This window comes from Sus scrofa, chromosome 1, assembly GCF_000003025.6.
Source record: "Sus scrofa isolate TJ Tabasco breed Duroc chromosome 1, Sscrofa11.1, whole genome shotgun sequence".
NCBI classification, from domain to species: Eukaryota; Metazoa; Chordata; class Mammalia; order Artiodactyla; family Suidae; genus Sus; species Sus scrofa.
In genome coordinates, this window is record NC_010443.5 from 186,801,026 (window position 1) to 186,813,975 (window position 12,950).

Sequence of the window (12,950 nt, forward strand, 5' to 3'; positions counted from 1 at the left end):
ACATCCTTTCTTCTCCATTCAAAGAGAAGACCCTCCTTTGAGATGACTTTTCAGTGCTTTGGATTATCTATTTTATTGGCCTTAACTTAGTTGCCAGGAATTAATCAGCTATTAGTGATAGAATCCTTCATTATGTGAAGAAAGAAAAAAACTCATCAGTGTGCTGAAATGTAATTTCCGAAAAACATAAATAAGAGACCCTAATTTGAGAAAAAGATATTTTCAACAATATGTGAAGACTGAAACAGCTGTGCATTTAGATGAAAATTGTGAAGATATAAGAATTGTCACAATGCAAGTCCAAGGAGTCATTCATATGGACTTGCTCCTAGAGAGGGGTGGTTCTCAATTTGAGGTATGTTTTGAGGGAATGTTTAGAAAATTCTAATAGATCTCATTCAGAGACATCCTGAGGTTATTGGTTTGGGGTAGGGCCCATTCACCGATACTTCAAAAATATATCAAGAATTTGAAAGAGGGGTTACTAAAGAGGAAAAGAGAGAGAGACAGGAAAAAAGTTACTGAAAAGGATACAAAGAGATTACAAGAAAGACTCAGAAATAAATGGGGGGGGCATATTTTGTTCCTAACTACTATGCAGGACCCAGTACTCTCTTTGCAAGCAGAATTTGGGATAAATTAGGTTTGATTGCAGCTAAGAGCATCATATTAAGACTTTGGAAAAACAACACAAATTGTTGCATTGCAGAATGGATGTTCTCTTTAACTGTGGCATCACCATGAGACAGCTTTATAAATTACAGGGTACAATGGGTTATTTTGATGAGATTACAGGTTCTTTATATTGCTTACTCAGACAGTGATAATAACAGAATACAACCATGTATGTTTATAGTTTCTATTGAAAAAGCCCTTAAAGACAACCAGGAAGAAATAAATGATGATTGCATCTCTGAGATGTTTTTTCCTCTATAATGAGGTAGGTATCACCCCTTAATCTGAGCAACCATATTTGGATGTCAAGGTAGGTGAGATTCCATCTAGATGTAACAAATGATGTGCTATCCAAATGAAACCCAGTTTTCCCACTATTCTTCCCACTGGGTAATATCTATTTGTTGATTTGTTGAGGTCTTCAAGTGACAAATACTTAGAAATTCAAGCAGCATTGTGAGTTATTAGAAAGGGTTCCTCATTATTTACCATTGTAAATTAATTTAAAAATTTTTATTCTCAAATCTAATAGAAAAGAAAGAAGAAGAAAGCTGGTTAAAATAGTGCCATGGCAACGCAATACTTGGTACCAGGGAAAGCAACTGTATATAGGGACTTTGGCTGAGATGACATCAAAGTTGCTGGGTGCATATTATTTGTTAGTCAACTACAATAAAGGCTATCTTTACAAAGATATTAAATGAAAATACAGCATTAAGAAAAACATTGTTTTCCTGTGCTTCCCTTTTCTCCATTTGAATATCCTGTGTTCTAAATTCTGCATATTTCAAAATGCACTACTTTCCTCTCACTCCAGTTTCCTTTCTCTCTCTAAATTCTTAACTTCGATAGCATCATCCCTCAGTCAAATTAGAAACCTGCACACAACCATCAACTCCTCTCTTTAGCTGATTCTGCTTAGTCTACATCCCTTCTCTAGCTGATTCTGCTTCCTAACTTCTTCTGAAGTCTCTCTCACCACTCCCCAGTCCACTGCCACTGGCTTCCTTCAGGTCCACATCTTATTTACCTGGAGAATGGCAAGTGTCTCCTGATGGGGCGTTAAGTCATCTCAAATGCACAAATACTTCTAGGAAGGAGGCTGTTATTGAAACAACAACATAACAGCAGCACCAATGAAAAACTCCCTCTGCCTGACTTCACTTTCCTGTCCCTGCTCCCCAAGCCATTTCCCCATGATGTTTCCAGAGGTGTCTTTGGAAAATAAAAATTGAGTATATTGCTTAAGACCTTTCAATGCTTTAAAGATGTACTTGAAATTTCTTAACATTCTGACTACTGCCTCCCTGCCTACACTGGATAATTACATTTATCTCTCAAAGGAGACATGCCCTCTCACACCTCATGTCTTTGCACGCTCCACTGGCTCTTTCTAGAATAGTCTTCACTATTCCCTCTCTCTAACCCTAAACTCCCTCTCTACCTCAACTTTTAAGCCTAAAATAGCATGTTACTACCTGGCCTAGCCAGCGTCTCTTAGAATGAGTTAGTTGGTTCTTCCTGTCAATAGCCCTAACACTGTACAAGTCCTCATTGTAAGTTGTTCACTGGGCAACAACTACAGAACACCTACTATGTGCTAGATGCTGGCAATACTGTAGCAAGTAAGAAAGGCAAAGTTCACATTGTCATGCAACTAAATTCCAGAAGAGAGAGAGAGATAATAAACACAAAGAGAAAATTATATAGTGATCTAGGGACAGAAATCCAGGGATAGATTGAGAACACAACAGGAGATGAAAAAGTGGAGACAATTTAGCACATCTGGGGATTTATTTATTTTCATTCTTGTCGTCTAGGTTGTGACCCACAGAAGCTCAATGACATCTTATTTATTGATGTAAATGAGGGCACAGCACAGTATCTGGCTTATAATAAGTGTTGGATAAAAAAAGAATTTGGAAAAAAAAGAAGGAAGGAAGGACATGAAAAGACAAAACCTCGTATTCAGTTTCTGCCACACCAGCTTTTGGATAACATACTAAAAAGGGAGGCAGAAAGCCTAAATGCTCAAGTTAGCAGATTGTATAATCTCACTATGATGGACTGATACTGAATTTCTTCTTACATACTGAAGGTCCAAGGGAACTGCAGTCTGCAGCCAAGGATGGGAGTTCATGGGTAGGAAAGGATTTTATAAATGTTACAGAGTCAGATCCAGAACATATTTGGGGCACACGTAGTGATGGGCACGCTATTTGGGAAAATTAAGAACATGGGTGCTGATTATCATACTAGAGCATGAATAATCAATAGAAAAATTAAAGCTTATATTGAATATATAAAAGTAATATTAATTGCAAGCATTTATGTGAACTGATGACCATTTATGTTTAATTATCTCACAGCGCAGTGATAATTGTCATTCACACACGACTACATTTTTAGGATTACCTTTGTTTATTACCTTATCCAACTCATATTAATCTAGTGCCTGCCATGTTAAAGACACTCAGTTGGGCTCTGTTAGGGGCTATGCTTGAGTTTAGAAAATAGGCCCCATTCCCTTAAGGAGTTACAATAAAACAGGAGAGAAAAAATACTAATATTATATGATGTAAAATGTAACAGATTCTTTATAAGAGATAATCAATGCTAAGGAGTGGCAGGCCATACAAAGGAGGTCCTATGGAAGATCAGTCTTGATGTGGTAGGATTTGGTCAGATAAAGATGGTGGAAGAAGTTGGAGTTCACATCGTGGCTCAGTGGTTAACAAATCTGACTAGGAACCACGAGGTTGTGGGTTCAATCCCTGGCCTCGCTCAGTGGGTTAAGGATCCGGCATTGCTGTGAGCTGTGGTGTACATTGCAGATGCAGCTCAGATCCCACATTGCTGTGGCTCTGGTGGCTGCAGCTCCAATTAGACCCCTAGCCTAGGAACCTCCATATGTTGCAGAAGCAGCCCTAGAAAAGGCAAAAAGACAAAAAGACAAAAAAAAAAAAAAAAAAAAAAAAAAAAAAAAAAAGATGGTGGAAGAAGTAAATACTGTCTTTCTTTGCAGGTGACTTTTTTTTTTTTTTTTTTTTTTGTCTTTTTGCTATTTCTTGGGCCGCTCCCACGGCATACGGAGGTTCCCAGGCTAGGGGTCCAAACGGAGCTGTAGCCACCGGCCTACACCAGAGCCACAGCAACACAGGATCCGAGCTGCGTCTGCAACCTACACCACAGCTCACGGCAACGCCAAATCCTTAACCCACTGAGCAAGGGCAGGGACCGAACCTGCAACCTCATGGTTCCTAGTTGGATTCGTTAACCACTGCGCCACGACGGGAACTCCGACATTATCTTATACATACCCGATCCTGAAGACACTACACAAAAATCTGTTAGAACTAATCAAAGAATTCAGTAAAGTTGGAGACTACAAAATCAACATGCAAAAATCGGTGGCACTTCCTATATTTGAAAAAGAAAACAATCCCACTACATTAGCATCAAAAACAATATAATACTTAGGAATAAATTTAACCAAGGAGGTGAAAGATTTCCTACTGAAAACTGTAAGACACCAATAAATTAAAGAAGACACAAATAAATGAGAAGCTATCATGTATCAAAAAACAGAATATGGCTAAAATGTCCATACTGACCACAGCCATCTATAAAGTCAATGTAACCCCTATCAAAATTCCTGTGGCATTTTTCACAAAAATAGAAAAAACAATCCTAAAATGTGTGTGGAAACATTAAAGACCTTGCATAACTAAAGAAATCTTGAGCGAGAACAAACCTGGAGGCACTTTGATTTCACAAAGTAGAATGGTGCACCACTGAGTGGTGGTTGCCGAGGGTTGAGGGAGGGGAAATTGGACAGATGTTGGTCAAAGGGTACAAAATTTCAGTTATATGAGATAAATAAGTGCTAGAGAGCGAATGGATAGCATGTGACCAGAGTTAACACCACTGTATTGTGTACTTGAAAGTTGTTAAGAGCTCATTTTAAAGAGTCTCACCAGAAAAATGTGAGTAACTACGTGAGGTGATGGATGTGTTAACTAGGCTTACTGGGGTCATCATTTCAATATATACATATATATCAAATTATTGTGTGTACACTTTAAACTTATATAATGTTACATGTCAATTTTATCTCAACCTGGAGAAATAAATTTTTAGAAAATAAAAAAAATAAAGAAAAGATGGTTGGATAAAAGGGTATGCTCGAATGAAGAAAGTTTAGATGTGGGACACGATGGTGTATGTACAGAAAACTACGAAGCAAATGGTCTGACAGAAAAGTAAAATAAAGGGGTGAAAGAAGAGGTAAGAATGGAAACGTGGATTGAGATGAGATCATGAAAGCCAAGTAAAGGTTTTTATTTTGTATACTCCCTTGTCAATTTCTGGGAAAAAAATCAGTGAATATCATTTGGAATTCTCTACACTAAACCCAGTAAGGTTTTCTTATTCCCAATCAATCCTAGTATAAGAAAGTTCCACCTTGGAAGGATTCCTAAGGAAATGCTCATACATGGAAAGTCCACTTAGTCTTTACTAAGTAGCTGCCATCCAGCCTTGTAGTCTCAACATCAAATTATCACCCATTGTGCTATATATGGGTGGTAGAACCACTGAAAAATTCTTGCACACGTATTGCCTGTCTCTTGTTGTTTAACAATTCTTTTTTCCTTTTTACAGTTGCATCTGCAGCATACGGAAGTTCCCAGGCTAGGGGTCAAATTGGAGCTACAGCTGCAGGCCTACACCACAGCTACACTGGATCCCAGCCACAACTGTGACCTACACCACAGCTTACAGCAATGCTGGATCCCCAACCCACTGAGCAAGGCCAAGGATGGAACCCACATCCTCACAGAGACAATGAGTCCTTAACCAGCTGAGCCATAAAGAGAACCCCTCAATTTTTAATTTGTAACCATCTTACCTTTCAAAAAAGATGTTGAAATAGCTTCTCATTGTTTGGAAATACAGTTTGCCTGTCATTAATCCATTTTGGTTCACCACTTACTTTGACAAATTTCCTAGGTCTGAGTGTTAAATTACATTCACTTCCTATCTCAAGAGATTCCCTGGCCCCTTCTTGTGGAGAGGGATCAGAATTTCTCTTTTCTCATACCAGAAAACCAGCAAGGAGACAGAACCTAACTTTCATTTATAACCCAAAAGACTGGCCTGTAATAGACACAGTTACTCATTTTTCATACAATTTCTATGTAAATCTCCACCTCCAGATGGAGCCAGTGGCCTAGGAAGCCACAGGAAACCGAGACAAGTCTGAGATGAATGCTTCCAGAAAGGCCCATTGCATACACAACTGTACCACACAATTTTTTATAACTACCTATTGGAGTAAGCTAAACATGACAAAGTAGAAAATACTATATGCTTCATCATTCCAAAGACTATTTTATTAAGTAAAAATGTTTTCAGCAATGAACATGAAAACTGGTTTTGCTTCTCTAAGAGCAGACCATTCCAGGAAATTAAGTACAGGCAGTTTCATAGTGCTTCTTCTTCTTCTTCTTCTTCTTTTTTTTTTTGTATTCAACTCTCTTTAAAAAATATGTATACTTTGCAAAGAGCTGAACTTGCCAAATGAGTTGGGCATTAAGACTAAGTTTATGTAAGGGAAGTGTTTTACAACAATACAATATTGTTCATTCCTCAACATTTTTCTCAGTGTGTGAAGGTTCTCTGCCCACTCAGGATTCCAATTTGGATCTTAGCATGGACCAGACACATGTCCTTTCCCAAGAATTTTAAATATAATGTATTTTTTTTCTGTGAATAATATTTTATTTAGTCATTTGTTTATAACTGAAACTCTGGGAATTCAAAATTAATGTCCTTGCCCGTGAGCTTCTTATAGACACCAGAAAATGTTTCAATGTTGTGCTCCACGTAGTTCTGCTGTGCTTTGTCCAAATGGACCTTGAAGAGTGGCTGCCATCCAGCTTCAGGCGGATTCTCTTGCCCACAATCTCACTTGGGAAAACCAGGTCCTCCAGGATGGCATCGTGCACAGCTATCAGGGTGCGGCTTCTGGGACGCTTCTGCTTATTTTTTGTACGGCTTTTTCGAGTTGGCTTAGGCAGAATTCTCCTCTGAGCGATGAAGACCACGTGCTTCCCGCTGAACTTCTTCTCCAGCTCGTGCACGAGCCGCACCTGGATCTTCTGGAAAGACTTCAGTTGGGGAACCGGCACAAAGATGATGATGGCTTTCCGACCGCTGCCCACTTTGATTTTCTTGGTGGCCGTGATGTTCAGCTTGCGCAGCTGGGCCTTGAGGTCCGAGTTCATCTCCAGCTCCAGGAGGGCCTGGGAGATGCCGACTTTAACTCGTCCGGCTTCTCGCCATTGGGCTTCACGATCTTTGTCCTGGACCTTGACGATGCCGGCAACACTCGTTGCCGCCACAGATGCTTGTAGGCCTGGGAAGAGGCCTAGATATTGCGAGAGTCCTAAATCTGATGTATTTTTGATGCTCAGACCCAGAGTCAAACTTCAGAAAGAAAAGTATTTCATCCAGTTCAACTCCTTCATTTTTAAAATTCCTTTAAAAATGTAGAACATAACACAGATTTTTAAAAGTGCACAAACTAAGGATGTAAAACAATATTTACAAAGTAAATACCATGTAATCACTTCCATTGGGAGGGATTGAGAAGCGCTGCTTGTGTCCCCTCCCAAACATCATCTTCTCCCTCTAAACAGAACCAACATCCTTAGTTTTCCTCATAGTTTGGTGACCTAAGTGTGCATCTCCAAATTCTAAGGTTAAGTTTTGCCTGTTTTTTGAACTTCATGTAAATGTAATGATATAGCAATTTTTTTTTTTTTTTTTTTGTCTTTTGTCTCTTTTGTTGTTGTTGTTACTATTTCTTGGGCCGCTCCTGCGGCATATGGAGGTTCCCAGGCTAGGGGTTGAATCGGAGCTGCAGCCACCGGCCTACGCCAGAGCCACAGCAACGCGGGATCCGAGCCGCGTCTGCAACCTACACCACAGCTCACGGCAACGCCGGATCGTTAACCCACTGAGCATAGGGCAGGGATCGAACCGCAACCTCATGGTTCCTAGTCGGATTCGTTAACCACTGCGCCACGACGGGAACTCCTGATATAGCAATTTTAATGTGCCTTGCTTCTTTCATTCCATGTAACGCTTGTGAGATTCACACATTTGAGGAAACCGTTGTGTATTTTTATCACAATAGTATTCCATTGTATGACTATACTATAGTTACTTATCCATTCTAGTTTTGTTTTGTTTTGTCTTTTCTAGAGCCACACCCCAAGGCATATGGAGGTTCCAAGATTAGGGGTCCAATCGGAGCGGTAGCCACCGGCCTACATCAGAGCCACAGCAATGTGGGATTCGAGCCGCGTCTGCAACCTACACCACAGTGTACAGCAACGCAGGATCCTTAACCACTGAGCAAGGCTAGGGATCGAACAGGCAATGTCATGGTTCCTAGTCAGATTCGTTAACCACTGAGCCATGACAGGAACTCCTCCATTTTAGTTTTAATAGACTTTTTTTTTCCATTTGGAACTATTAAAAATAATGTTGGGAGTTTGATAGGAGTTTCACAGACTCTATTAATCAATTTGTGGAGAATTAACATCTTTACACTATTGAGTCTTCCAATCTATAAACCTAGTATATCTTTCCATTTATATGAGTCCTGTTTTAATTTCTGTCAATAGTATTTTACAGTTTTCTGTGTAGAGGTTTTGTATGTAATCTGTTTGATTTATTCTTAGATAATGCCATTGCGAGTGGTTTTTTTTCATTTTCTGCTTTTTGCTGATATATAAAATTGCAATTACCTAATTGTATATTTATAATATAGCATCCCTGAAAAACTCTCATATTAACTTATCACATGAAAATAGTATTTTATTTCTTCCTTTCTAATCCTCATATCTTAATTGCTTTTTCTCTTCTCATTTCACTAGCTAGGATCTCTAGTATAATGCTGAATAGACGTAATCCTTGCTATTCTCAATTTCAGAGCAGAGATAAAGCTCTAAACATTTCCTTATTACTATATTTGCTTCAGGGTTTTTGTGTATATTGTTTAACAGATTATGAACATTTAGTTTCCTATTTCCAGAAGGAATTGGTTTTTTTTGAAAATGATGAAGAGATGTAGAATTTTATCAAATAAACTAAATTGATAGTCAAAACGCTTTTCTAAATACTTATACACTTTCAAAAAATAAAAGGCTTAGACAGTTTTACTGGCAAGTTTTATCAAACCTTTACAATAGTACTATAACAAATTGTTTAGGAAACTAGAAAAAAATGTCAAGATATCCAACATGTTTTATGAGGCTTGTGTAGCCATAATACCAAAATCAACTAAGGACAGCCTGAGAAAAGAGAAGTATATCTCAATTATCACTTTGATTTACTATTTCCAGCTTTATTAAGGCATAATTTTTAAAATATTTTTTAATTGAAGAATAGTCAACATGTAATATTACATTAATTTGAGGCATACAACACAGTGATTTGGTATTTTTATAGATTATACTCCATTTAAAGTTATTACAAAATTATGGTTATATTTTCCTGTGCTGTACAACATATCTTTGTTATTTATTTATTTTATACATAGTAGTTTGTATGTCTTAATCCTCTACCCCTGTCCTGCCCCTCCCCCATCTCCCTCCACTACCCCCATCCCCCACCTCCCTCCCCCCAGTGGTAACTACTAGTTTGTTTTCTATAGCTGTGAGAGTCTGTTCCTGTTTTGTTAGACTTTGGTTTGTTTTATTTTTATATTCCAGATGTGATAACAGAGTATTTGTCTTTCTCTGTCTGACATTTAATTCCATTCAAAAAGCCTACAAATTCAAAATGTTGGCAAAGATGTGGGAAAAAGGCTACCCGAGTACACTGTTGGTGGGAATGGAAGTCTGGTGCATCCAATATGAAAAACAGTATAGAGGTTCCTCAAAAAACTAAAACTAAACTACCATATGATCCAGCAATCTCACTCCTGGTTATATATCCAAAGAAAAAGGAAACATTAATTCAAAAAGACACATGCACCCCAATGTTCATAGCAGCATTATTTACAATAGCCAAGATGTGGAAGTACCCTAAAATGTCCATCAACAGATGAATGAATAAAGAAGATGTGATACACACACACACAAACACATGAGCATGTACACATTGGGATATTACTCAGCCATAAAGAGGAAAGAAGTTCTTCCATTTGCAACAATGTGGGTGGACCAAGAAGATATCATCCTTATTGAGGTTTAATTGACAAAAATTTTAACTGGGTTATGTTGCATGAGCTGTTTATATACGTTGGCTATTAATCTCTTATTGGTCATATAATTTGCAAATATTTTCTCCTATTCAGTAGGTTGCCCTTTTGTTTTGTCCATGGTTTCCTTTCCTGTGCAAAAGCTTTTAAATTTACTTAGGTTCCATTTGTTTATTTTTACTTTTATTTCCTTTACTTTAGGAGACAAGTCCAAAAAAATATTGCTGTGATTTATTTCAAAGAGTGTTCTATGTTTTCTACTAGGAGTTTCACAGTATCTCTTCTTACAATCCAATTAAAAAATGGGCAGAAGAACTGAATAGACATTTTTTTTCCCAATGAGGAAACGAACATGTTCAACAGGCACATGAAAAAATGCTCATCTCTAATCATCAGGGAAACTCAAATCAAAACCATGAGATATCACCTCACACCTGTTAGAAGGTGATTATCAAAAAGAACAACAAATGAAAAAAGAGAAGTAACAACAGACATCACAGAAATACAAAGGATCATAAAAGACTACTATATGCAACTATATGCCAATAAAATGGAAAACCTAGAAGAAATGGACAAATTCTTAGAAAAGTACAATCTTCCAAGACTAAACCAAGATGAAATAGAAAAGATGAATGGGAGTTCCCGTCGTGGCGCAGTGGTTAACGAATCCGACTAGGAACCATGAGGTTGCGGGTTCGGTCCCTGCCCTTGCTCAGTGGGTTAACGATCTGGCGTTGCCGTGAGCTGTGGTGTAGGTTGCAGACGCGGCTCGGATCCCGCGTTGCTGTGGCTCTGGCGTAGGCCGGTGGCTGCAGCTCCGATTCAACCCCTAGCCTGGGAACCTCTATATGCCGCGGGAGCGGCCCAGAAATAGCAAAAAGACAAAAAAAAAAAAAAAAAAAAAAGATGAATGGACCCATCACAAGAACTGAAATTGAAACTGTGATTAAAAAACTTCCAACAAACAAAAGTCCAGGACCAGATGGCTTCACAGATGAATTCTATCAAACATTTACAGAAGAGGTAACACCTCTTCTTATTAAACTATTTCAAAAAATTGCAGAGGAAGGGATACTCCCAAACTCATTCTATGAGGCCACTGTCACCCTGGTACCAAAACCAGAAAAAGACTCCACAAAAAAAGAAAACTATAGGCCAATTTCACTGATGAACATTGATGCAAAAATCCTCAACAAAATACTAGCAAACCACATCCAACAATACATTAAAAGGATTGTACATCATGATCAAATGGGATTTATCCCAGGGATGCAAGGGTTCTTCAATATCCACAAATCCATCAGTGTGATATACCACATTAACAAACTGAGGAATAAAAACCACATGATCCTCTCAATAGATGTGGAAAAAGCCTTTGACAAAATCCAACACCCATTTCTGATAACAACCCTTCAGAAAGTGGGCATAATGGGAACCTACCTCAACATGATAAAGGCCATATACGACAAACCCACAGCAAACATCATTCTCAATGGTGAAAAGCTGAAAGAATTCCTGCTGAGATCAGGAACAAAACAAGGATGTCTGCTCTCGCCACTACTATTCAAGGTAGTTCTGCAAGTCCTAGCCACAGCAGTCAGAGAAGTAAAAGAGATAAAAGGAATCCAAATTGGAAAGGAAGAAGTAAAACTATCGCTATTTGCAGATGACATGATACTATACCTAGAGAATCCTAAAGACTCTGCCAGAAAACTGTTAGAGCTCATCCATGAATTTGGCAAAGTCGCAGGATACAAAATCAATACACAGAAATTGACAGCATTTCTATATACTAACAATGAAAAAGCAGAAAAGGAAATTAGGGAAGCAATCCCGTTTACCATCGCATCCAAAAGAATAAAATAACCTAGGAGTAAACCTACCTAAAGAAACAAAAGACCTGTACTCTGAAAACTATGAGACACTGATGAAAGAAATCAAAGATGACACAAATAGATGGAAAGATACACCATGCTCATGGATTGGAAGAGTTAATATTATCAAAATGACTGTACTACCCAAGGCAATCTACAGATTCAATGCAATCCCTATCAAATTACCAAGGACATTTTTCATATAACATGAACAAAATATTTTAAAGTTTGTTTGGAAGTACAAAAGACCCAGAATAGCCAAAGAAATCCTGAAAAAGAAAAATGGAGCTGGAGGAATCAGGCTCCCGGACTTCAGAATATGCTACAAAGCAACAATCTTCAAACAGGTATGGTACTGAGACAAAGACAGACATACAGATCAGTGGAACAGGATAGAAAGCCCAGAATGAAACCCATGCACCTACAGCCAACTAATCTATGGCAAGGGAGACAAGAATATACAATGGAGAAAAGACAGCTTGTTGAATAAGTGGTGCTGGGAAAACTGGACAGCCACATGGAAAAGAATGAAATTAGAACACTCCCTAACACCATACACAAAAATAAACTCAAAATGGATTAAAGACCTAGATAGAAGACCAGACACTATAAAACTCTTAGAGGAAAACATAGGCCAAACACTCTCTGACATAAACGACAGCAACATCTTCCTCAGATCCACCTATCAGAGTATTGACAATAAAAAGAAAAATAAACACATGGGACCTACTCAAACTTCAAAGTTTCTGCACAGCAAAGGAAACCCTAAACAAGGTGAGAGGATGACCCACAGAATGGGAGAAAATCATTGGAAATGAATCGACTGACAAGGGATTCATCTCCAAAATTTATAAACACCTTCTGCAGCTCCATACCAAAAAAACAAACAACCCCATCCAAAAATAGGTGGAAGATCTAAACAGACAAGTCTCCAAAGAAGACAAACAGATGGCCAAAAAACACATGAAAAGATGTTCAACATCACTCATTATTAGAGAAATGCACATCAAAACCACATGAGATACCACCTTACACCAGCCAGAATGGCCATCATCAAAAGGTCTACAAACAATAAATGCTGGAGAGGGTGTGGAGAAAAAAGAACCCTAGTACACTGTTGGTGGGAT

At 38.3% G+C, this 12,950-nt stretch overlaps 1 protein-coding gene and 1 pseudogene across 1 annotated transcript in view; both read right to left on the reverse strand.

Moving 5' to 3' along the window:
• SLC35F4 (solute carrier family 35 member F4) overlaps nucleotides 1-12,950 on the reverse strand; it is a 264,496-nt gene that overhangs the window by 113,229 nt on the left and 138,317 nt on the right. The window lies entirely within an intron of this gene.
• Nucleotides 6,434-12,950, reverse strand: part of LOC100737723 — a 140,877-nt pseudogene continuing 134,360 nt past the window's right edge.